The sequence below is a fragment of the Staurois parvus genome, unplaced genomic scaffold, assembly GCF_062004578.1.
Source record: "Staurois parvus isolate SC_StPar_1 unplaced genomic scaffold, SC_StPar_1.0 ptg000682l, whole genome shotgun sequence".
NCBI classification, from domain to species: Eukaryota; Metazoa; Chordata; class Amphibia; order Anura; family Ranidae; genus Staurois; species Staurois parvus.
In genome coordinates, this window is record NW_028318478.1 from 2,116,886 (window position 1) to 2,144,239 (window position 27,354).

The 27,354-nt window shown below is 44.3% G+C and overlaps 2 protein-coding genes across 2 annotated transcripts in view; one reads left to right on the plus strand and one right to left on the minus strand.

The window, feature by feature from the left end:
- The window catches only part of LOC149447528 (uncharacterized), a 97,005-nt gene that overhangs the window by 68,206 nt on the left and 1,445 nt on the right, over positions 1 to 27,354 (minus strand). The gene's annotated exons all lie outside the window — the stretch shown is intronic.
- Positions 4,333 to 27,354, plus strand: part of LOC149447529 (long-chain fatty acid transport protein 2-like) — a 306,199-nt gene continuing 283,177 nt past the window's right edge. Inside the window, exons 1-2 of the mRNA XM_089652380.1 lie at positions 4,333 to 4,380; positions 21,821 to 21,905. The gene's annotated coding sequence lies outside the window, so the exon portion shown is untranslated. The remainder of the gene's footprint in view (positions 4,381 to 21,820; positions 21,906 to 27,354) is intronic.

Sequence of the window (27,354 nt, forward strand, 5' to 3'; positions counted from 1 at the left end):
TGATGGTCAGTGGGAAGAATGGTCCTTACATTAGTAGTCATTGGGAAGAATTATCCCTTTACAGATAGCTAAAAAGATCAGTGGTGTCGGTGGGAACTTTTCTGAGTGGCAGAAATTGCTAATTTATTAAGAAACCTCTAGCAATCTCTGGAGGAACCCCAGGATTCCATGGAACACTGGTTGAGAAATCCTGTCCTAGAGGAATACATGGCTCAGCACATTGAGAATGCAGATGGGGATGAAAGGATATGCAGCAGCTGACTGCCTACCTCTGATCACAAATCCTGCCTTAGGCCTCATTCACATGGCCGTAAAAAACACATATACAGCATTTTCTATGTCCAAATCTGAAACCAACTGCATAATTTTAAATGAAGACATTCACACAGGTGCATAAACATGCACTACGTTGAAATATATAACTACAAAATCCAAAAAATCTGCATCTGGGGACATACAGATACGCATACACTATATTGCAAATGTATTGAGACACCCCTCCAAATCACTGGATTCAGGTGTTCCAATCATGTCCATGGCCACAGGTGTATAAAATCAAGCATATAGGCATACAGACTGCTTCTACAAACATTTGTGAAAGAATGGGTTTTTCAGGGGTTGGGCTTGGCCCCTTAGTTCCAGTGAAGGAAACTCTTAAGGCATCAACATAACAAGACATTTTAGACAATTTCAGGCTCCCAACTTTGTGGGAACAGTTTGGGGATGACTCCTTCCTGTTCCAAAATGACTGCGCACCAGTGCACAAAGCAAGGTCCATAAAGACATGGATGAGCGAGTTTGGGGTGGAGGAACTTGACCTGATCTCAACCCGATAGAACACCTCTGGGATGAATTAAAGTGGAGACTGCGAGCCAGGCCTTCTTGTCCGACATCAGCGCCTGACCCAATAAATGCGCTTCTGGAAGAATGGTCAAACATTCTCATAGACACATTCCTAAACCTTGTGGACAGCCTTCCCAGAAGAGATAAAGCTGTTATAGCTGCAAAGGGTGGGCCAACTCAGTATTGAACCCTACGGACTAAGACTGGGATGCCATTAAAGTTCATGTGCGTGTAAAGGCAGGCGTCCCAATACTTTTGGCAATATAGTGTATGCCAGATGAAGGTATTGGGGAAAAAGGACAATTTTACGCAAGTATTTACTGATTGTAATGTAACTATTGTGCTTGGAAAAAACATGTGTAATAGGATCAGAAGAATTTTTTTGGCCATGTGAATGAAGCCTAAAAGGAAGCAAAGTTGTTACTGTCCAGATTAGCAATAAAATGGCAAATACAGCAATACGATATAAAGCAGAAATTCAATGTACAGCTCCTAAGATTCATCTTGCGTTTACTGATGTATATTACACTCAATGTCAATCATTGTCAACTAAGCTAAATGAGATTTACATGGCTAAATAAGAGAGCTATATCCTTATGTTCAAGTGGAACTAATAGTCCCCTAAGCTTCACCGCTGTGGTGTTGCTTCATTACCAGCCACTGACATCCTTAGCCGGTCTTCTTCCGGATATCAATTTTTGGCTATTTTCATTGGCTGGGATGAAATTATGTCACTCTCATGCATGCACGGGAGTTCATTCATCTCAACAGATGCCAAAAAGTGCAGACAGACAAGAAGCTTTAAAGCGGTATTAAATCCAAAACCAAAAATTTAATATATTGCAGCTTACCAATCATTAGATGTGGTGACTGCGTTAGTTTTCTTGTTTAGGATTTTTGCCCTCTGTTTTCACCTGGTGATCTGGTCAGTAACACACGTCCTGTATTAGAGTGCCCCCAGGCTGGATGAATGAGCACAGGTGGTACAGCAGCATTGGGAGCCGGGGGGGGGGGGGGGGATGGAGTAGCAGATTTAGATACAGTAACAAACTAAATCCAAACTCCAACTAACAGTTTATAATCAGTTACAATAAACGTTGTTTTTCCTTTTGGGATAAAGGCTTTACACAAATAAATAAAATCTGATCATTGTAAGCATCACTAGTGTTAAATGGTTTGTCTCCATAACTGACACATTCTTCAGGACAGATTGTTCTTTTGAAAAGCAACAGACTTACTGGCTGGATCACCAGATGTAAATAGAAGAAAGAAAACCTTAAAAAAGAAAACTAATGCAGCCATCACATCTAAGAAATGGTAAGCTGAAGTATATTAAATGTTTGATTTTGGGTTTAAGACCACTTTAATGCTGAAGAGACATGTTCTTTCTGCCTTAAACACCTGCCTGTTCACATTTTTTAAAATTATAGTACCTAGGTAAACCTCAAACTGTTTTTTGCATGAAAAGCTAAAAACAGTGTTAGTTTTTTCCTGTGTGCCTCATTCGGGAGATTTCCTTTCCCTTCCTTTCCTGTACGCTCAATAGGAAGTGAGAGGACATCTTTCCAATATGTGGGATATTCCTTGGTAGCCGTTGGCCACAAGTACAAGTGTTCCAGTCAGAAAATGTCTGTGAAAGTTACATGAAGTCTGTTAATTATTCAGTGAATCCCATATCTGTGCACAGGGATCACAAAGCAGTCAGATAATCTAATATGCAGTTTTTTGCAAAAACGCACTACAATCCCTTTAACATGGTTTCCTATAGGACACGTTCACATCTATGCATTTTTCAGCAACTGTGTTTTTGGAAAGGGTCAGAGACATTTTTAAAAACAACACTGTGTGTTTTTGGTTCAATCAACTTCAATGAACATGCAACAGAAATGCATGTAGTGCATTTTTTATGCGTTTTTGATGTTTGTTTTTTGCCAATAGGAAAGTATTGCCTTTGATGCCACTTTGATGCAACTTTGAATGGGTGCAACTTTTTTTTTTTTTTTGCTAATAGGAAAGTATGACAATTCTGTTCATGTAGTACACATTTGGTGCAACTTTACGCTTTCTGGCACTCAAGCAGTAAGTCGCATTAAAGTCACACTCATCCAAACTCACATGTAAGTCGCATCCATCCAAATTCACATCATAGTGGAATCAAATTTTGGCAAACAAAGAAAAAAAGGTGTCAAGAACACACGTTCAAAATTGCAAAATGCACTGCAAAACGAGTCATAAAAACACATCAAACACAACACGCAGAGATGTGAACCTAGCCTAAGGGGTAAGTTTAATGTGGGTTGGGGGGGCTTTAAAAACACATGGTCAAGCAATGTTATTAGCGCCCTCTCTCCCTTAATAGGATTGACACCTCATCCCTTTAAAACTGAACACATATTGACAGGGGCGGACTGACAACTCATGGGGCCCCCGGGCAATAGGGGATCATGGGGCCCCTGTGTTCTTGCCCAAACTTAAAAAAGCCTATGAAAAAGGTACCAGGGGCATCTCATGGGGCCCCCTACTGACCCCGGGCCCTCGGGTAGTGCCCGAGTTTCCAAATGGTCAGTCCACCCCTGCATATTGATTACTCAGGTATAGCGGTCTGCATCACCTGGCTTAGAAGGAGAAAAAAGCATCAGAAAAGTATTTTCCCACTGGGAAAGTTTAATTTAAAGCCCCATTCATTCTGTTGCATAATGGGAATGGGTGCGAATGTGCAGCAGGAGGCACTGCATGTTACTTTCAAAATGGCTTCCCAACGCACCTCACCGCCAGCGGTGCGCTACACAGGACTAACATGCATCGTAGTGCAGTGTGCTTAAAAAAAAAAAAACGTGCAAGTCCAATATCTGTACCATTGAGTTGCATGCCTGCCAATTCATTTTGTGTAAAAATGTGCATGCTTTAACACTGTGAACCTCAGTAATTAGGGGTGAACCTAGCTTTAGGCTTTATTGTACTCCCTAAGAAGTAATGGAAGAATTATTGATAAATTTATATTGTAAAGCGCTGAGCAAACTGTTGGCACTATATAAATCCTGTATAATAATAATAATAAAGGGCTGCAACTGTCAAAAAGCAGATCAGGCCAGGCTACTATAACATATGCTTTATTTATAACGAGACCCAAATTTCCCTGCAAAGTATGGGAATTCCCTATATGCAAATGTAACCCATTCCAGTGAGAGTGACAAATTTGGTTTTCAAGTGAACAATGGCTGTTGAATGGCTTTCCAGTGAATGACACAGAGCTCAGTCATAAGTCTGCATTCCTTTTTGTTTACATGAATGCAATTGCACAATACTGATAAAGCAGGTTGTGTTAAGTTGCATTATCCTTTTTGTCCATGAAGGGGTGCTGTTGTAATAATTGTAACTCAGATCTGCTTTCACTATTTACCTGACCTTAGAACCCCACTGTGTAAAGGCATATGGGTTATCTAGCTCCTATAAAAAAAAAGAAAAAAAAAAGTGAACTGTCATTCACATGTTACCTGTCAGGGAATCAACACTCTTTGAAGAGTACTGTTGTGGCTGGTGAGTAGAAATTTAAATAATTAAGAGCTAAACTAAACAGAATATTTTTAATTGGCCAATGTCTTGAGAACTGCCTCTTTTTGCAAGCTCTTCTCTGCAGTACACTGAAATGAATAGAGTCGATTAGCTAAAACTGATGAGTGCAAAATCTGCTGCATGGCATCAGCTTCTAAGTTCAGCTTGTTCAATTAAAAGATAAGTTCTCTTTTTGGCCAAAAGTAATAAATGCCTTTTACAGGTAAAAAAAAAATGTGTATTTATTATTTTTGGTTGCAGGAGCCTGTAAAGCATTGCACCAGTGATCAGGAGATATTAAATCCAAAGCCAAAAATATATTGCAGTTTACCAATCATTAAATGTGGTGGCTGCATTCATTTCTTAGTTTTTTCCTCTGTTTTCACCTGGTGATCTGGTCAGTAACTCACCTCCTTTTTTTGAGTTCTCTGACTCTGGATGTAGGAGCACATTTGACACATTTGGACAGCAGCAGTGTCATTCTGGAGGGAGGGGAGTGTTAGATGTCCTAGCAGATTTAAATACACTAACAAATTGAAGCCAAATTCCAGTTCACAGTTTATAGGCCATTACAGCCATTTTCTTTCTTTTTGGGAAAGCTGATCATTGTATGCACCCCTGTCAGCGGTAAATGGTTTTTCTCAACCCTGCAACTGCTACATTTGCAGGAAAGCTTGTTCTTTTGGAAAACAACATAATTACTTGCTGGATCACCAGATGAAAACAAAGGAAAACTAATACAGCCATCACATCTAAGAACCGCTGAGCTGTAATGTAATACATGTTTGCTTTAAACCCTATAATTTTCCATTTGTCATGGAGAAAATAATCCATACTCTGTTACCTGCAGTGAATTATATGTAAAATACAACTTATCAGTTCAGGTAACTTCAGTAAAGCAGCATGACAGTTAATGGAGTGTGTTATCTGGTAATACAAACTGTCATAATCCGACACGTTTTATAAACTAGTGCAAGCTGGTTCCCGTACTTCAAATATTTTTTGTTAAATGGTCACTACTACAAAATATGTAGTATTTTGATAAATGCGTTTGGTAATACATGCTATGGTAGTATTCAGTATGTGCATCCCCTTTTTGTTGTTGTTGTACCATATGTCTTACCTGCATGCAAGCCTAGCTAAAGTGACCTTGACAAGGGTAGGGGCAACTATGTGAGACTGGCAGGAGTCCTTACAATTGTCATTTTTTAATTGACATGCTTTAAGGAATTATATTATTGCATACTTCCATTTGACCTGCTTGGCTCAATTTAAGTATTCATATCTGATATTCAATGGACCACTGGGGATGTCGTAAATCACTCTAGTAGTCTGCACTACATACAGTGATAGCTGTGATCTTCCAGGTTCCGAGTGATTGGCTCTCCCTCTGCACACTGAACACAAGGGGTCACTCGCTTGGCACCTTCTACCATTCTTAGAAGGTCTTGTATTTTTTTTTCCAGTAAATACAAGGCATTCTCTGATTAGACAGGGCAAAGATCATGACATAACCGGCCCTCCTCTGCACCACCACAACCCTCTGCATATCAGATATGCATACTTTCTGTGAGTCACGCACACCCATTGTAAGTATGCAAAAATAAAATTCCATCAAAATAACTGTTGCTTCAACTGTTCAAAGGCATAAATAAACACATTTTTTGTATGTTTTATAAGAGAACAGTAAAGCCCCAACCCCTTAGTGTTTAATTGCTGCGTCAGCATTGCAGATTTTCCTTCGTTTCACGACTGGTGTCAATGTTGTCACTAGGACAGGAATTAAAAGTAAACCATTCCCCGCTCTGTCGCTCTGTCAAAAACTAAGAATGTTTTTGCATGGCATTATAATTCAAGGTTTTACTTAATAAGCATTTTGGAGATGAGACCAGCTCTGCTGTGTTCTGCCTTGTCTAGGTGTTTAAAATGAACAGCAAATACAAAAATACCATATTAAAAGCTTTTTTTCTTTTATCTATAGTTGGCAAAATTCACTAACACATATTCCAGTTTATTTCTGTTATGACATGCCTAGTGCAAGAATGAAGAATATATTACAGTAACCCACAGCATTTGTAGGGATCCTGCTGTAAGCTGGATCACGCTAGTTCAAATTTATTGTTGGTAGCTAGGCTGTAGCTAACCTGAGTTTGATTGTTACTTATCTGTGCTTGTGGGGTTTTCCCTAATCCCCAGACATTGTTTGCTTCTGGCTGCTAAAGGAGAATGTTCCTCGGTGCATAGTGTGAGAAAATACAGTTTGTGGGTTATGAATTTTTTGTTTCACCCATCACTGAGGGGTTTATGCTAGTATTGTGGACTGGAGAAGGGCATAAATATTTGGGGAGGTCTTCTAGAAGGGTCTTTCCTCCCAGGTTTTGCCCCAGTGGGATGACTGCTGTCTTTCCTGTAGCTGGGTCTGAACCAACATTTGGCTTTCAGCATTATCAAGGGTTTTTGCCTTTTCTATTCTGTTTCAGAGGACATCAGCCTCTCACTCTGATAAAAACTTTTGAATAGAGGGTCTCCCACGTAGCTTCCCCTGTCTGTTCTCCTCTTACTTTGTGGGATCTAGTTCCCCCAATGCTTAAGAAACCATCATTTAAAAGATAAGTTCAACTTTTCATTAAAAATAATAAACACACATTTTTGTGCAAGTAAAAAAGTGCATTTTTTTTTCTAATGAGCCTGCGGAGCATTGCACCCACGATAAGCAGATCATGGGTGCAATGAAGGGCTCCTACAAACTCTCAAGATAGCGGTCTGCCCATAGGCAGGCAGTTACTTGAAAGCAGGAAAAATTAATGAACTATGAAGGCACTCAACAATTCCCTTGCAGTCCATTGAGAACTACAAACTTTCAGTAGTTGTAGTTCATTAATTTACAGAAAACTGAATGAATGATGTGGTCGTTTGGGGGAGGAGCAGCAGGTACGGGGAGAAGATACCTCGTCCACTGTCGCAGAGCAGAGAAGATCAGTGGAATTGCTGGCAGGAGCTGGAACATGTTACTATTTTCCCCCCTAAATACAGGTAGAACATGCAAATTATCCTCACCAATAGCGACATTCCCACCCTACTCTCACCCACAAGGTGGTGTTTCTTGTAGCCATCACTTTTACAAGGTGAGTATGTCAACTGGCGGCCTTATCCAGCAAGGAACTTTTTCTGGTTTTGCGTACAGACAAAGTGGTGTTGCAGCCCAGCCATTCCTTCTTGTCTTAAGACAGTTTCTGCCTTTCACCTCAACCAGGATAGTGTCCTCCTGTCTCTCTCTCTCTGTCCATTTCCAGATCACCAAAACAACATTTACCTCCATTGTCTTGGTATGGTTTGGGTTGTGAGAGCTTATCCCTCAACCACTGCTTCTTTCAGGAAGACTGATTCCCTTTTTGTAATCCCAGAAGGACCTGCATAAGGGTGCATCGGTTTCTTGTGCCATTATTTCAGGCACATCATCATCCAAGGTCATGATCTTAAAATATCAGTTTCTACCCTTTCCATCAAGACACACGCAGTCTGTGAGCGCTTCTTGGACTATTCAGCATCAAGCATTTGTTTCCCAGAATGGCAAGGCTGCCACCTGGTCTTCTGTTCACATGTTCTCTAAGTTCTGCCAGGTAGATGCTGCAGCCTCATCTGATGCTAGCTCTGTGCTCTCTTTCAAGTGGTTCTTTGAGCTGCAGACAGTCCGTAGTTTTCTGTTGTTTTTTTTGGGTCTGTTAATGTTTAATTGCTTTGTTGTCCACCCTCAGTTTGACTGCTTTTGAACATAGCAAAGGCTAAAGGCTTCCTGCATCCCTTAAAGGATGAGAGAGTAAATAGGATTTTTGTACTCACTTTAAAGAACACCATTGGGAACATGTTACGTGTACCACCCCTTTTTAGGGTGAAACACGTAACCTGTTCCCACTCCTGCAGCATCTCCTCACTCCACTGCATCTAGTGACAGCTGACGTGGGATCTTCTCCCCCCGTTACCTGTCACTATGTAGAAAAAAAAGTGGACGTGTGGGGCTCCACCCACCCAGTTGCATCAGTAGTTCACAGAGTTTTGTGAATTGGAAATTACAAGTACCAACAGCCTTTACACTCTGGTAGTTCATTGTCTGTAAGTATATATTATTATTATTATTATACAGGATTTATATAGCGCCAGTTTGCTCAGCGCTTTACAATATAATGGGCGACAATACAGCAACAATACAGTTCAATACAAGAGGGAAAGGAGGGCCTTGCTCCTTGGAGCTTACAATCTAGGAGGGAGGGGCTAGTGGTAAAAAAGGTAGTAACTGTGGGGGATGGACTGGTTGGAAGAGTAGAAGATGCCATTATTAGCTGAGGGCAGGATAGGCTTCCCTGAAGAGATAGGTTTTCAGAGATCTACGGTACGGAGAGTACGGTTTGGGTGATATTTAGCGACAAGATCATTGATGTAATTTGGGGCAGAGTTATAAATGGCTTTATACTTTATTGTTAATGTTTTGAATTTTATCCGTTGGGCAATGGGAAGCCAGTGGAGGGATTGGCAGAGAGGGGTAGCAGATACAGAACGGTTAGTAAGGTGGATAAGTCTGGCACAGGGGCAGACTGACCATTTGGACACTCGGGCACTGCCCAAGGGCCCAGGGTCAGTAGGGGGCCCCATGAGATGCCCCTGGTACCTTTTTCATATGCTTTTTTGAGTTTGGGCAAGGAGACAGGGGCCCCATGATCCCCTATTGCCCGAGGGCCCCATGAGTTGTCAGTCCGCCCCTTGTCTGGCAGCAGCATTCATGATAGACTGAAGAGGGGATAGCCTGCGATGTGGTAGGCCAATGGGGAGGGAGTTACAATAGTCAAGGCGAGATATAACAAGGAAGTGAATAAGTTGCATAGTGGTTTCCAAGGTTAGGAATGGGCGTATCTTGGAGATGTTGCGGAGGTGAAGTCTACAAGATTTGGACAGTGATTGGATTTGGGGGTGAAAGGACAGATGGGAGTCTAGGATTACACCTAGTACCCTGGCATGAGGGTACTACTTCTCGTATGAGGTACGACCAGACAGATATACTGACAAATCTGCAGGAGTCCTGCATGGCACCCAAAATCTGCTGATGCTTTACAAGCTCCAAGTAAAGCAAAATTATAAATGCACATTTTTTTACCTGCAAAGAGATGTGCATTTATTTATTTTTGAAAGGTGAACTTATCCTTTAAAACACACCTCGGCCGCTCACTCAGAACCTGGAAGATCACAGCTATCATAAACTGTGACAAATACAGTATATAGCAACAATTTATATGTTTTACAGTTCAGTTTACCTACTGTAATTATACTTATTTTAAGAAAAAAAAAAACATTCCAAAGACTCATCCATAGGTCATTGCTATGGTTCCAATCCAAAGAATAACCTCTGAAGGGCAACATCCCCACACACCTTTTTTGTTTTATTGGATTTTGCCAGATATATGTTGTACTTTTAGAATATTAACCGCTTGCCCGCCTCCCTATAGTAGAAGTACTGCTACAGGAAAGCAGAACTGTGCAAAATCACGTGTATATATATGTGATTTACATTACTGGGTAGGGGGGGTGCGCCGCCCTACACGCGCCACCATTAATGGCTAGGGATGTCAATCACCGAGCCCAGGCTGGAGATTCCCTGCCGGCACCCGGCAATCGCCGTGTAAGGCTGACATAGCAGAGAAATACAAAGTAGCATGTCTCCATAGTAAAACACATACAGCACACAGTTAACCCTTTGATTGCCCAGAAGATACCCCCGTCCTGCCCAGTGTCATTACTGCAGTGTCAGTGCTTTTTATTAGCACTGATCACTGTATTAGTGTCACTGAGGATGTCAGTGGCAGTTAGTTCCCACTCAGTGTCAGAATGCCCACCGCAGTCCCGCTATAAGTCGCTGATCGCTGCCATTACTAGTATTAAAAAAAAAAAAATTCTAGTATCTATACCGCCATTTGTATAACTTTCCCGTAAACTAATTTATTTACATGTACTGGGATTTCTTTTAGCAAAGACATGTAGCAGAAAAAATTTTGGCCTAAATTTTTGACAAAGTTTGATTTTAAAAATTTTTTATTGGCTATGATTTATAGGAAAAAGTCAAAAATATTGTTTTTTTTCAAAACTGTTGGTCTTTTTTTGTTTATAGCACAAAAAATAAAAAACCTCAGAGGTGATCAAATGCCACCAAAAGAAAGCTCTATTTGTGGGGAAAAAAGGACATATATTTCATTTATGTACAGCATTGCATGACCACACAATTGTTAGTTAAAGTAACGCAGTGCCGTATCACAAATATGGCCTGGTCGTGAAGAGGGGTAAATCCTCTGGAAGGCAAGTGGTTAAATTCTGTATTATGAAAAACAGCAATGTGCATGCTCTGGCTGTAACAGTAATCTCCTAGATTGTAAGCTTTAACGAGCAGGCCCTCTGTTTCCTCTTGTACCAAATTGTATTGTAACTGTAATGTCTACCTTCATTTTGTAAAGCGCTGCGCAAACTATTGGCGCTATATAAATCCTGTATAATAATAATAATCAACTTTCTGCAGTCACTTCAACAGCAGTTGGTGGTTACTTGAAATCATCTGAACTCTGCCTGCATTGTGCTTGGCTCAGAAAAAGGCCCCCACGCTCCTACCCCTACAACCAATGCTTTTTGATTTATGCATGCCTTCAATATGGATTTACACTTCCTGACCCTCTCTTGTCCAAGTCAATTGGGTTGCTTTAGCAATGAACTACCAAAAATATTTATTTATTACAGGTACTTATATAGCGCCATCAATTTACACAGTGCTTTACATATATATTGTACATTCACATCAGTCCCTAACCCTCCAGGGGTGTACAATCTAAGGTCCCTAACTCACATTCATACATACACATACTAGGGCCAATTTAGACAGGATCCAATTAACCTACCAGCATGTCTTTGAAATATGGGAGGAAACCAGAGTACCTGGAGGAAACCCACACAGGTACAGGGAGAACATGCAAACTCCAGGCAGGTGATGCCGTGGTTGGGATTCGAATCGATGACCCTAGTACTGCCAGGCGGAAGTGCTAACCATTTAGCCACTGTGCTGCCCACATATAGATCTAATTAGCACATAAGACTAAGGCAGCAGTTTTGGACTTTTTATTATACATGGGAATTTGTTACTGATAGTTGGCAACATGTGTGGATGGCTGTGTGCTGCTGCTAGCAACCATGCTACCCTAGTTCGTGAAATCAATCAATCAATCACGCTTTGCAGAAATCAATCACCATGTACCCTACAAGCTGTGGTCTTGCTGTGTGCATGTCTATTATTTTAGTGCAAAGCATTTCATTAGAACCATGTTCTATTGCAACCATTTGCATTGTGTTTGGCAAAATTGCCAAGCACAGCCCACTGTAGGGGGAAGCAAGACACCTGGTAAGAGGCCATTTTTATTATTATTCAAGTGACAGGAAAACCTGGTACATGGTTTTACTTTCTAACATCTGACAAAAACTCGAAATATCACTCATTAGTGAACTGCCCTTTTGTTTTTTTTAATGGCAGCCAAACTGTATTTTCTAATTTTCCAAATAACAAACCTTTACTTGTAATGGCCCGTGACACTGAGTAATTACATCTTTGACACTTGCTCTAGTCATGATAACCCTTTGTTTGTGGACTTTGTACTAAAATATAATGTATATGATAAGTAGAGATGAGCGAATCGAACATGGCGAAGTGGAAATCGTTTCGAATATCAGGAAAAATTCGATTCGCGCCGAATCCGAAAATTAGCAAACTTCGGATGCACGAATCGAATTTTCCCAAAAATGGCGGCGACATGTGTGGCGACGGAGCAGGGATCTCTGGAAAGGCGCGCAGACAAGGCGCGCTGACCCATAATGCATTCATTCACGACATGTGATCGCATTAGCCAATCAGCAGCCAGCCAGCACTGTGTAATGGTGGAGCTATAAATTGCGGCCATCTTACAATTCTCCATTAGCCTCCGGTCATTCAAGAGAGACAGACCTGTCTGTATTAGGGACAGAGTTAGGGCCAGAGAGACTTTAGGGCCACAGAATCGTTACTTAGGGACACAGAATCGTTACTTAGGGACACAGAATCGTTACTCAGGGACAGAGAATTGTTACTCAGGGACACAGAATTGTTACTCAGGGACAGACACAGAATTGTTACTGAGGGACACAGAATTGTTACTCGGGGACACAGAATTGTTACTGAGGGACACAGAATCGTTACTCAGGGACACAGAATTGTTACTCAGGGACACAGAATTGTTACTCAGGGACAGACACAGAATTGTTACTGAGGGACACAGAATTGTTACTCAGGGACACAGAATTGTTACTCAGGGACAGACACAAAATTGTTACTCAGGGACACAGAATTGTTACTCAGGGACACAGAATTGTTACTCAGGGACAGACACAAAATTGTTACTCAGGGACACAGAATTGTTACTCAGGGACACAGAATTGTTACTCAGGGACAGACACAAAATTGTTACTCAGGGACACAGAATTGTTACTCAGGGACACAGAATTGTTACTCAGGGACACAGAATTGTTACTCAGGGACAGACACAGAATTGTTACTCAGGGACACAGAATTGTTACTGAGGGACACAGAATTGTTACTGAGGGACACAGAATCGTTACTGAGGGACACAGAATCGTTACTGAGGGACACAGAATCGTTACTCAGGGACACAGAATCGTTACTCAGGGACACAGAATCGTTACTCAGGGACACAGAATTGTTACTCAGGGACACAGAATCGTTACTCAGGGACACAGAATCGTTACTCAGGGACACAGAATCGTTACTGAGGGACACAGAATTGTTACTCAGGGACAGACACAGAATTGTTACTCAGGGACAGACACAGAATTGTTACTCAGGGACACAGAATTGTTACTCAGGGACAGACACAGAATTGTTACTCAGGGACAGACACAGAATTGTTACTGAGGGACACAGAATTGTTACTCAGGGACACAGAATTGTTACTCAGGGACACCGAATTGTTACTCAGGGACACAGAATTGTTACTCAGGGACAGACACAGAATTGTTACTCAGGGACAGACACAGAATTGTTACTCAGGGACACAGAATTGTTACTCAGGGACACAGAATTGTTACTGAGGGACACAGAATCGTTACTGAGGGACACAGAATCGTTACTCAGGGACACAGAATCGTTACTCAGGGACACAGAATCGTTACTCAGGGACACAGAATCGTTGAATTAAAGAGTATGTCAGACAACACGCAGAGGAGTGGCAGAGGAGGCAATGTTTCAGGAGCGAGCAGACGTGGCAGCAGAGGAAGGGGTCAAGGCAGCACTAGTCGCAGCCAGAGGCCAGTGCTCCCGGTGTCATCCAGCGGTCGTGTCTCCACCGACAACCCTGCCGTCATCGATTGGTTGGCTCGGTCGTCTTCCTCTTCCCAGGTCACCTCTGACACCTACAGCCAACGGTCGGTGGGTACGTCAGACACAACCGTTAGTTGGCATGGCCCGGGAGCAAGCCCACTGAAATCACGTGTCCTCTACCTGCCCCTGTCCTTTGGTGTTCCCTCACCAAGCGAAGTATCGCATGCTGTGGGCTCAGCCCCACTGTACAGTGAGGAAGAGCTAACAGAGGGCGGTCAGGAACGGGGGGAGACATCCGCCTCTTCAGCAGCCAGGCGAAGAAGTACTGGCGAGGAGAGTGGCTCGGTAGCTGGTCTAGAGACAGGTCTGTCTCCTGACCCACACGCAGCCGAGGGGGCTAGTAGTGAGGCGGAGACCCTAATTGGCAGCCTCGTCGTCATCAGGCTATTGCTTCCGCATCATCAGGAGAAGAGGGTGCCAGCTTGGCAGCGAGCAAAACAGTCGGTGGGTTGCCCAGGAGGCAGCAGGGTCGCAGCAGTGTCAGTGGAGGCAAACGGCCACGGAGTACAGCACCAGCTCCACTGCAGCCTACCACCACGGCCAGTAGTGGTGCCGGTGTGCACGGAGGAAGTAGCAGTCAGCCAGTGAGGAGTAGCGGGGGCAAAGTTTCCTACTCGGCGGTGTGGCAATTTTTTGTCAAGCCGCCCAAGGAAGTAAACGTAGCCGTATGTCGACTATGTGGCCAGAAAGTCAAGCGTGGCCAGGGGGCCCATGTTGGGACTACAGCGTTGCGTCAGCATATGCAGCGTCGCCATTCGGTGGCCTGGGAAAACCGTCATAAAGATACGGCGGTTCTGCCTGCCCCAGCCCCTGCTCCATCACCCGCTCCGTTACTTGCTCCGTCACCCGACGTCAATCGCCCTCTATCAGCCAGTCAAGGCTCCAACACCTCTGCTGAGGGGAGTTGTCGCTCGTTGGCATCTTCCGCTCGTTCAGATGCTCCTTCTCCTGCTACTCCTCTTCACGGATTCCGTCAGCAGTCTTTCTTGGAATCCGTTTCCAAGAGACAACAGTTTGCGAGCACGCACCTGACGGTGCAGAAGCTGAACGTCCTCCTGTCCAAGTTGCTGGTGCTGCAGTCCCTCCCTTTCCAAGTGGTGGACTCAGCACCTTTCCGAGAAATGATGGCTTGTGCCGCGCCGCGGTGGAGAGTGCCAAGCCGGCATTTCTTCGCCAAAAAGGCAGTGCCAGCCCTGCATTCACATGTAGAAGAGATGGTGGGCCAGTCTTTGAGCATGTCGGTCTCTGCCAAAGTGCACGGCAGCGCCGACGTGTGGAGCTGTAACTACGGTCAGGGACAGTACGTGTCATTTACGGCCCACTGGGTGAACGTGGTGCCGGCACAGCCGCACCAGCAACTTGGACAGGTCACGCCGCTTTTGCCTCCACGTTTGCACGTCCTTGGTCCAGCAAAGATGTCCGCCTCTACCACCTCTTCTTCCGCCGTGTCCTCAGCCGCCACCCCCGTGCCAAGTCCCATTACCCGACCGGCATATCACATGTGCAGGGCGCAACGGTGTCACGCTGTGCTGCACCTGGTATGCCTTGGCGAACGTAGTCACACAAGGGAGGAACTTCTGAGTGTAATGAACAGAGAAATCGACAGATGGCTGTCTCCGCGCAAACTGAAAATCGGAACCATGTTGACCGACAACGGAAAGAACATGGTGTCTGCTCTGCGTCAAGGAAGGTTGTGCCATGCGCCATGCATGGCTCACGTGTTCAATCTGGTTGTCAAGCGGTTCCTAAAATCCACCATCCCACTGCAAGACATCCTTAAAATGTCACGTAAACTTTGCATGCATTTCAGCCATTCCTACACCGCAAAGCACACCCTCCTTGAGCTGCAGCGGCAGAACGGAATTCCACAGCATCGCCTGATCTGCGACGTTGCAACAAGGTGGAATTCAACCCTACATATGTTAGACCGCCTTTACGAACAGCGAAAGGCCATCACCGATTTCCTGATGTTACAAGCGGATAAAGGTACTCCCCTGTGTAACTTAGATGTCAGCCATTGGCAGCTCATGCGTGACACCTGCCGCTTGCTCAGGCCCTTTGAGGAGGCCACGCTATTCGTGAGTCGGCAGGACTATGGGATGAACGACGTCATTCCTCTGTTGCACGTCCTGGAACAAATGCTGTTAACAATGGCTGGTCAGGGTGCGGTAGACGTGGCGCACAGATCTCAACGCCACATGACCCCTGTGGGGGAAGGACAGGAAGAAGAGGAGGAGGTAGAGGAGGACATTGGTGCTCAGGAATTATTGAGTGAAATGGGTGGTTTTTCCACTCAGCGGACAGGAGTGGAGGAGCAGGAGCATCTGGTAGAGGAGGAGGAGGAGACAGAGGACCCAGACGCACCGTGGCAGTATGCTGTGGAGATGGAGGCAGGGAGTCCCTCGCATTCCTTGGCACAAATGGCCCATAGCATGCTCGGTTGCTTGCGTAGCGACAGCCGAATAATAACCATCAGACAGAGGGATGACTTTTGGCTGTCCACCTTGTTGGACCCTCGCTACCGTTCAAAAATGGTGGCCTTTTTCACACCTGCTGAGAGGGAGGCCAAAATAACGTACTATAAAAACCACCTATGTAGTCAGTTGGTCTCTGCCTTTCTGCTCCAACGTCCATCCTCAGACACTGTGTGCCCTGTGCGCTCGCGTTCCGCTGCCATTGCAGCAGGGGAGGGGTGGGGTGGTAGGAGCAGTGGCAGCTCCACCAGCAGCGGCTGCCTCAGTCTGCAGTCGATGATGAGTAGCTTTCTTCACCAGCGCAGTGAGGAAACTACTAACCAGCCGCAGCAGCAGCATCATCAGGTGGACCTGGAGCAGGACCTCAAACAACAGGCTTGGGCCTACTTGGACAGCACCCTGCCAACCGAGGTAGACAATCCCCTTGACTACTGGGCAACGAAACTTGACCTTTGGCCCCAACTAGCTGAATTTGCCCTTGAAAGGCTGTCATGCCCGGCCAGTAGCGTGGAATCGGAGCGCGTGTTTAGTGCGGCAGGAGGTATTGTAACTCCGCGGAGGACACGACTGTCCACCCAAAGTGTGGAGAGACTCACGTTTGTGAAAATGAATCAGGCGTGGATTAGTCTGGATTTCAAACCACCAGTTCCTGACACAACTGACTAAATCCGCCATGAATCATGCCCCAAACATGTTATTATTTTTAACATAGGCCTCTGTATGGCCTTCAATTTAGGCTGCTTACGCTTCGCCACTCTGCCATGGGCCCCTGTACCGCCTCCTCTTGCTGCTGCCAGGTCCAGAGTGTGTCATGGGTCCCTGTACGGCCTCCCATTGCTGCTGTCTCCATCGCCACACTCTGCCATGTGCCACTTTCAGGTCTCCTCACACTGCTGGTGGGTTCCATTTTGTCATAGGGTGCTGGCAGATTACGGGCCTCCCATTGCTGCTGCCAGGCCCGTAATCTGCCATGGGCCCCTGTACCGCCTCCTCATGCTGCTGCCAGGTCCAGAGTGTGTCATGAGTCCCTGTACGGCCTCCCATTGCTGCTGTCTCCATCGCCACACTCTGCCATGTGCCACTTTCAGGTCTCCTCACACTGCTGGTGGGTTCCATTTTGTCATAGGGTGCTGGCAGATTACGGGCCTCCCATTGCTGCTGCCAGGCCCGTAATCTGCCATGGGCCCCCGTACCGACTCCTCATGCTGCTGCCAGGCCCGTAATCTGTCATGGGCCCCTGTACCGCCTCCTCATGCTGCTGCCAGGTCCAGAGTGTGTCATGGGTCCCTGTACAGCCTCCCATTGCTGCTGCCAGGCCCGTAATCTGCCATGGGCCCCCGTACCGACTCCTCATGCTGCTGCCAGGCCCGTAATCTGTCATGGGCCCCTGTACCGCCTCCTCATGCTGCTGCCAGGTCCAGAGTGTGTCATGGGTCCCTGTACGGCCTCCCATTGCTGCTGTCTCCATCGCCACACTCTGCCATGTGCCACTTTCAGGTCTCCTCACACTGCTGGTGGGTTCCATTTTGTCATAGGGTGCTGGCAGATTACGGGCCTCCCATTGCTGCTGCCAGGCCCGTAATCTGCCATGGGCCCCCGTACCGACTCCTCATGCTGCTGCCAGGCCCGTAATCTGTCATGGGCCCCTGTACTGCCTCCTCATGCTGCTGCCAGGTCCAGAGTGTGTCATGGGTCCCTGTACGGCCTCCCATTGCTGCTGTCTCCATCACCACACTCTGCCATGTGCCACTTTCAGGTCTCCTCACACTGCTGGTGGGTTCCATTTTGTCATAGGGTGCTGGCAGATTACGGGCCTCCCATTGCTGCTGCCAGGCCCGTAATCTGTCATGGGCCCCTGTACCGCCTCCTCATGCTGCTGCCAGGTCCAGAGTGTGTCATGGGTCCCTGTACGGCCTCCCATTGCTGCTGTCTCCATCGCCACACTCTGCCATGTGCCACTTTCAGGTCTCCTCACACTGCTGGTGGGTTCCATTTTGTCATAGGGTGCTGGCAGATTACGGGCCTCCCATTGCTGCTGCCAGGCCCGTAATCTGTCATGGGCCCCTGTACCGCCTCCTCATGCTGCTGCCAGGTCCAGAGTGTGTCATGGGTCCCTGTACGGCCTCCCATTGCTGCTGTCTCCATCGCCACACTCTGCCATGTGCCACTTTCAGGTCTCCTCACACTGCTGGTGGGTTCCATTTTGTCATAGGGTGCTGGCAGATTACGGGCCTCCCATTGCTGCTGCCAGGCCCGTAATCTGCCATGGGCCCCCGTACCGACTCCTCATGCTGCTGCCAGGCCCGTAATCTGTCATGGGCCCCTGTACCGCCTCCTCATGCTGCTGCCAGGTCCAGAGTGTGTCATGGGTCCCTGTACGGCCTCCCATTGCTGCTGCCAGGCCCGTAATCTGTCATGGGCCCCTGTACCGCCTCCTCATGCTGCTGCCAGGTCCAGAGTGTGTCATGGGTCCCTGTACGGCCTCCCATTGCTGCTGCCAGGCCCGTAATCTGCCATGGGCCCCCGTACCGACTCCTCATGCTGCTGCCAGGCCCGTAATCTGTCATGGGCCCCTGTACCGCCTCCTCATGCTGCTGCCAGGTCCAGAGTGTGTCATGGGTCCCTGTACGGCCTCCCATTGCTGCTGTCTCCATCGCCACACTCTGCCATGTGCCACTTTCAGGTCTCCTCACACTGCTGGTGGGTTCCATTTTGTCATAGGGTGCTGTATGGCCTCCCATTGCTGCTGCCTCCACCGCCACACTGTGGCTCCACACTCTGGTTTTGGCCCCGTGACTGCCCAAATGAGTGAAGTGTGCGGTGATTCTAAGATCGACGGCACTCATCTGCATGTCATACTGACTGACAGTATTATTTCTCTTCCCCAGCAGACTCCAAGGGCATTTAAATTAAAGGTACAGTGTTCTGCACTAATATAAAGGCTCTCTGAAGCCTAGAAACACCCTTTTTATAAGTTAAATTCGCAGCGAATATATTCGACTCGAATCGAATTTATTCCGCGAATTCGCCGAATCAGCCGAATCGAATTTTTGAATAATTCGCTCATCTCTAATGATAAGCTATAATTCTAATACAACTAGAAACTTCAGTGCATGTCCCAGCAAAATATGTAAAATCTATGCTGTACATAATTCATCATGTCTTATGCTCTCTTAATGTTTCATCACTAATTCATTTCCCTTTGGGATTAATAAGGTATTATTAAAATATGCTGATTATGATTCAAAATATAAATTCACCTTTAGTAACCTGTTACATATTACACCTATATTCAGGATTTAATGTATTACTAAAGCCCTTGCTGGCACTCCAACCCAATCTCCCATTGTGACAGTAGGCAGGGGATCCTTTTCCTGCACCTGATTGCCACAATTTAAATACCGTGCAGCTCCACCCACACAGCTGCGTTGTTCACTCAGCTTCTTGTGAATGAGTAGACTACACGTACCATCCGCCATTGCAGCAGACAACGTGTAGTCTTCCGTGCACTGAGAGAGCGCTGGTGATTTCTCTCCTAGTTCATGGATCTTCCTGGACTTCAATAACTGCCTGCTCATATGGGAAGTATGGGCAGAGAGCTGTACTGACAGTCTGCAAAAGCCTGATATTGCACCTGCAAGCCGCTGATCGTGGGTGCAATACTCTACAGGCTCCTAAGAAGAAAAGAAATAATAAATGCACATTTTTTTTTTATACCAAAAAAAATGAATGATGTTGTGTTTTGTGTTTTTTTGTGTCACCTTTGGGTACATGTTACATGTTCCCAAACCTTTTAGGGTGGAACATGTAACATCTACCCACTGCCCCCACCCCCACCACCGTCCCCGTCCCTGTGACAGAAATATGGGATAGGTTTCCCGTACTAGCTGTCACTTTTTAAAAACCACGCGGCCTTGTGGGGCTCTGCCCACATAGCCATGTTATTCATTCACAATGATCGGCTGTCTGCTTGTAGTTCTCAATGAACTACCACGGTGCTGTGGAGAGCCGTGGTAGTTCAGTGAATCTTCCTGTCATCTGTACATCTAGTATGGGCAAGCAGATATGCTAACAGGTCTGCAGGAGACCTGCATGGCACCAGTGATCTGCTGATCACTGATGTAATGCTTTACAGGTTCCTGCAACCAAAAATACTAAATGCTAATTTTTTTTTACCTGCAAAAATGTGCATATATTATTTTTGTCAAAAAAGTGAACTTATCCTTTAAGAAGGGCTGCACAATTCCAATGCATTGTAAAATCTGCAAGCCTCACTACCTCAGAGACATAAAAGCCTTGAAGTGTAGCCTTGAATTATTTTCTTTTGCTGCAGAAACCACATTTTATAGTTTGCGGTGGTTGGTCATGTTACCAAACACCAACATTTTTGGTGACTCTGCTGAAGTGGCATCAATACTTAACTAAAATCGGTGTCTTTAGCAAAGATCGTGTCACCAAATGCAATTTGGTACCTGAAAGGTCTCCGTGAAATCCTTGAACAATAGCTTCTGTAGCTGAAATATTACAGATCTGCCTTACGGCTTTATGACTTTCAGGTAATAGTGTGAGAAAGTCAGTGGGGTGGGGTATAATAGATACACTTTAACACATAATTTAACATGCACTTTACTGAGCTTAATAGATGTGGTCAGGGACCCTTCCCCCTGGTGCACCAAGTTAATTCACAGAAATGTCAACAGAGTGAATGGTGGATGCATGTCCAAGAAGTAAAATGATGCACTCTATTAAACAAAAACATCAAAGATGTTGCATATTTTTTATTTGGCTCTAAAATGAGACACACATTTTTATTTGATGGAATTGAGATCTGCAGATGCCTTCTGTTTTAAGGCAGTATTGTGTTGTTTAATTAGCCCAGTAATTCATGCACTTCATCGTGTTGATTGGTTGAACTTCCCCACAGTTGGAAATTTGAAGCAATTGTCTGCCAATAGGAGGTTCTCCCTCTGATATAAGCAATCCAGTGCATGCGGTCCATTTTCCCAGTTGGATTCCCAATTTGCATCACTGGCACCAATTAAATGACTAAGGGATGGCCTTGATCCTGAACTAACGCACTTCTACAGTGTATCCTATACTCCATTTTACATTTGATATGATCTCATCTGGTTGCTACGTTATTTGGTCAATATGTTTATGCACCTTTGATAATGCGGCATTTGGTTTCCTGTATCCTTACGGTATGGATAGCTTTATATGGGCTTGGTATAGGACCAACTTTACCCTCTAGCTTACAACCAAATTGGTTTACCCCATGAAGCAAATCGCTGATGTGAATAACCGTCACTATAGAATGGCCCAGTTTGGTGTCAATTAGGATATAGTTGAAGTTGTTTGTTCCAATCAGTACATGGGGCATACACTTTTTCTCCATTGCACCTCGTGATTAAGAAGACAAACAGCAAAGGTGAATTTCGGTAAATCATATTTTAAACTTCAAATTGAAAGATTGTGTAATTATGTTTCTCTTTGTTTAAAGGTTTTCCACTTATAAACACCATCTGTAACAGTTTTGGTTGAAACATTTTAATTCAAGAGCCCATCCACAGATATCACTGCATAAGGTATGTGAACATGCAAAACGTTTTACTATAAAATGTTTGACAAGAAACAGAAACCAAATTGCTAAAGTATGTGAGTGTAAGGGACTGTATCAATGGGCTTTTGTTTGCTTGAAACCGGTTTTGCAATTCTAAAAAATCTATGAAAATGCAAAACCTGCTTGATGCAAACCAAGTGCAGGTCAGAAGGAGATCAGTTACAGCTCAAATGCACCATTAATGACTTTTGAAGGATTTCAGAAGGATCTCAAACTAAACTCACACTGATGCCATGTACACAAGCCCAAAGCCTGTAAGCCACAGAGCCTAAAGCTGTTGCAAGAAAGTTTGTTCAAGCAGTCATTGATCTAGTCATTAAACTAGACCAGCCACAGTACAGTATAGTAGATATAAAAATTAAAGCCAAAACCAAAGCTAAGACGAGCATGTGGCATAAACCCAGAAAACATTTTCTCACACATTTTCATTACAGAGCCTAACATTTTCAAGTACAACACAAAGAGGTGCTGGGAACATTAGACTTGCAGGTGTAGTCAGGTGAAGGAAAACTTCAAACAAGCTCGATAGCTCTGGCTGCACACAGCAAGGCTTCCCTCAATGGGCACCCAACAGTAGCTCACACCATAGAATTGCAGAAAGGCGTACAAGACTAAAATAGATGAGAGTCCAAGATCATTTTAAATGTTGGTTAAAAAAAAAAGTCATCTAAAAACCACCAACGTGTTTCAGAGGCAACCCTCTTCATCAGGGCTCAGGGTAAAATTAGATGGACTTCACAGATCTATATTCAAATCAGTATTGAACTCTTCACATGAAGTAACAACTTAACAGCACTTGCTGAGCAGAGAGTAGCAGTAACATGTTCCAGTGTCGCATATTCCTAAATCAGAGCCAGAGCAAACAGGGAGAGTTGTAATTTGCAACCTTGCAATGGAAGATATAATGGGAAATGATCCACAAACACGGTTCAGCTTTTTACATGCTCAAAGACATTGTCTAGTACTAGTGGACCACTAGCCAGGCCTGCGGCTGTATGACATTCAGAAGCATGGGGCTCTGTCCTCCTCCTAACAGTGTGAGATCTGCTGGAAACTGATATTTAGACCTCACTTGGCCTCAAATAAATGATCAGTCTTGTAAGCCAAACTTGCTTACAGTCACAACATTGCAGTGGTAGTCACTGTCTTACAAGGGCTAAGCAGACCATGCCGCCTATGGGTAACTGTGCTGTACAGGACTCAGCATTACGTGAGGCACAGCTGCTAGGCAATACCTCCAGTTGCTTAGGATTATCTCTGATCTTGTCAGTGAGATACAAATGTTAGACAGTAAAATGGATTAAGAGAGGGTAGCACACGCCTGTTAGAGAGAATAGGAGGTATAAATCTGGTCCTGACCTAGATAAGCTGGGCAACTATTATCCGATAAATCGGCCAGTAGTTTTTTCCTTTGAGATTCTTTGCAAGATCTCATATCAAGCACACTGCTGAAATTGCAGGTGATGACATGAGTGAATTTCTTCAGTAAGGACTCATTCACACCATGCGCAGAAACATCAGTTCTTCTGCAAGGGTACAAAACAAAATGTTCTCCATGTGCCCTGTTCACACCGCAACAATGGTAGCACAAGCTGATTTTTTTTTTCTGCACAGGAATCTGCAATGTGTATGCAGTTTTCTGCATGGAAAATAAACTGACATGACATGGTATTCATGTGGTGTGATCATGGCACATAACTGACATGCATGAAAACTGATGGCAACATACAGAAAAACTCACTGAAATGAGCATGAAAACTGATGTAAAAGTCTCTGCAAGTGAAACGTGTGTGATATTCCCATCAGTTTTCATGCACGTATGGTTTGAATGAGCTCTAAAATCCGAAACTCCAGCCAAATTGTATCTTTTTATGGTTTTAGACAGAGTGGGCAAATGCTAAAACCTGTGTTCTTTTTTTCCAGTCCACACTGGAAGATTTTCCTTCTTACTCTTGCTTTAGTGACAGCAGTAAAAGCTTACATTTCTCCTCACTTTCTGTACTGGTGATGAGTTGGTGAATGTGAGTAAATCTCTGTAACTGAGATACACAGATCAGTAGATCAGCCCCAGGACCTGGCTGCAGGAATCTGAGCCTACAGACGATTGGACTATCCATGGTAAAGGCAAGGCTGACTAAAGGAGATGTCGAACATTTGCAGTGAATGTCCATTTTCTACAGACATTGGAAGTATTCTTCTGAATACTGATGCCAGTGCATCCCTTGTATGACCACATTCTGGCCAATTTTATATCCAAGTTATTCAATGTTAAACTTTCAAAACTAAACACCTTGCCTAACAGCAACCACACTGCAATAATTGCTATTAGCTTTATTACCCACAAAGTCTCCTCTGTGATTTAGTTTCACTTTAATAGAGTCTGAAAAAAAAAAGTACAGAAGATAGCAGGGAAGAGGTTTTTCTGGGCAATGAAAGTAACCGCTTTTGGCATCTGCTCTTCTGCTCCATTTTAAAATCTTGATTAAAAATGGGGCCTAAGATCACTTTAAAGTTTGGAGATGCATATATGGTAACTTTCAGCACAAAAAATCACAAGCAACTTTTCCTGGTAGCTTATAGGTAATAGAACACCTTCATTTTTTAATTCTGGGGCTACGAGAGACTTGGATCTGAAGGGGGTTCAAGATTTTCCCCCAATATCAATCAAAATCTATCCTCCAAAAAAAGCTTTACTGTGTTTTTGTTATATATGAACATAGGAAGCATTTCCAGCATTCAAACTACTTGGGTAGTGCTAGCCTGCAAGCAGAGAGTTTATCAATGTTATGCCAGTCTCTTTTCCGAAGAGAGACCCCATCTGCTAGCTTACATGTTCCTATCTGACCACATACATGTCTATCCTGACAGATCCTATTAAAAATTAACTTTTTTTTTTTTGTTTTTAACATGATATATACAGTATATAACTGTAAATATACCAACTATGTGCCATGTTTTTGAGGGTCACATACAGGTTATCAACATTTATTAGTGGCTTACAAACATAGCATATTTCTAATAAAATTTTTTATGAGGTATGTAATAGGTGGATTAAAGTATACTTCAAACATACCAATTCCAACCCTCTGTGTAGGTAAAATAGAGCTTGAAAATTGTACTATAGAATCATTAAGTGACTTTACAATTTTTGCAATAAGCTGCTAAAAGCAATGTTACCAACAAGGAAGTAACCAAACGTGTGTGCTGCGCAACTGCTTTATAAAGAAGTACTGACCAGGGGCGGACTGACAACTCATGGGGCCCCCGGGCAATAGGGGATCATGGGGCCCCTGTGTCCTTGCCCAAACTCAAAAAAGCCTATGAAAAAGGTACCAGGGGCATCTCATGGGGCCCCCTACTGACCCGGGCCCTCGGGCAGTGCTCGAGTTTCCAAATGGTCAGTCCGTCCCTGGTACTGACCCTGATAGTATAGTAGCATAATGACCAATAAATATACACTAAATTGCCAAAAGTATTGGGACACCCCTCCAAATCATTGGATTCAGGTGTTCCAATCACCTCCATGGCCTCAGGTATATAAAATCAAGCACCTAGGCATGCAGACTACTTCTACAAACATTTGTGAAAGAATAGGTCACTCTTTGGAGCTCAGTGAATTCAAGAGTTGTACCGTGACAAATTGCCTCCTGTGCAATAAGTCCATCCGTGAAATTTCCTTGCTACTAAATATTCCACGGTCAACTGTTAGTGGTAATATAACAAAGTGGAAGTGACTGGGAACAAGAGCAACTCAGGCCACAAAGTGGTAGGCCATGTAAAATGACAGCGCATGCTGTAGCGCACAGTGCGCACAAGTCGCCAAATGTCTGCAGATTCAATAGCTAAACACCTCCAAACTTTGTTGCTGGGTGAATGGGTTTCCATGGCTGAGCAACCAAGCCTTACATCACCAAGTGCAATGCAAAGCATCAGATGTAGTGGTGTAAAGCACGCCACCACACGCTTCTCTGTCTGCCAATCTGATGGACATGTCTGGCTTTGGCGGTTGCCGGGAGGATGGTACTTGCCTGACTGCATTGTGCCAAGTGTAAAGTTTGGTGGAGGGGGGATTATGGTGTGGTGTTGTACCCCAAGGGTTGGGCCTGGCCCCTTAGTTCCAGTGAAGGGAACTCTTAAGGTGTCAGCATACCAACACATTTTGGACAATTTCATGCTCCCAGCCTTGTGGGAACAGTTTGGGGATGGCCCCTTGCTGTTCCAACATGACTGTGTGAGTTTGGGGTGAAGGAACTTGACTGGCCTGCACACAGTCCTGACCTCAACCCAATAGAATACCTTTGGGATGAATTAGAGCGGAGACTGCAAGTCATGCCTTCTTGTCCAATATCAGTGCCTGACCTCACAAATGCGCTTTTGGAAGAATGGTCAAACACTCACTTAGACACACTCCTAAACCTTGTGAACAGCCTCCCCAGAAGAGTCGAAACTGTTTTAGCTGCAAAGGGTGAGCCAGCTCAATATTGAACCCTACGGACTAAGCCTGGGATTCCACTAAAGTTCATGTGCGTGTAAAGGCAGGCGTCCCAATACTTTTGGCAATATAGTGTATAATGTGGGGAGAACAGTCCAACAAACATAATATTTAAAGGACTCCCAAGTAGTGTATATATTTCATATGGGTTTTTTTTCTGGGACACAAAATATCCAATAAATCCATTGTCCTGCTTTTTTTCTTCTTTGCACAAAACATTCATCTCTCATTCTGATTTTGAGACCTTTCATTGTGTAGCATAGAATGGAGGAAGCAGTGAAAGTTATTCTGATTTTTGCCACCAGAGCTGAAAAATCACACGCCTTCAATGAACAGCTATACATCTAGTTTAAAATTTAAAGTAGATCAGTGGGAAAACCTTATTTTTTAACTTTTGGATAGAGTAAGGCTGCTTCACACTGATTAATTTTTCCTTCCATGTCTACAATTAGAAAAGCAAAAGAAAAATGTGTGACCACGTATTCCTATGGAACTCTTCACACTGATCCATTGTGGGTCAGGTGCATTATTAAAAATCCTGCATGCTACTTTTTTGCTGCAGTAAAAAAACAAAGCAAAAATGCACCACCCCATTGAAATCAATAGAAAGCGTTGCAAAAAAATGCATCAAAAATACACCTGTGGAGCATTGTCATGGGTTTTGAGTCAGATGTCATATTAAAACTGTACTGCAAACACGGTAAAAATGCATATGCGTTTTTGCCGTGGATCCACGTGAAAGTAGCCTAAGGGATGGTTATAACCACTGTCAGTTTATTTATTTTATTGCCATCTTTGTCCGATTGGGGATTATTATTATTATTACATTACATTACAGTTACAATACAATTTGTTACAAGAAGAAATAGAGGTCCCTGGCTTACCTTCACTTCTTGTCCCATAGCTAAAACGGGAAGTGAGA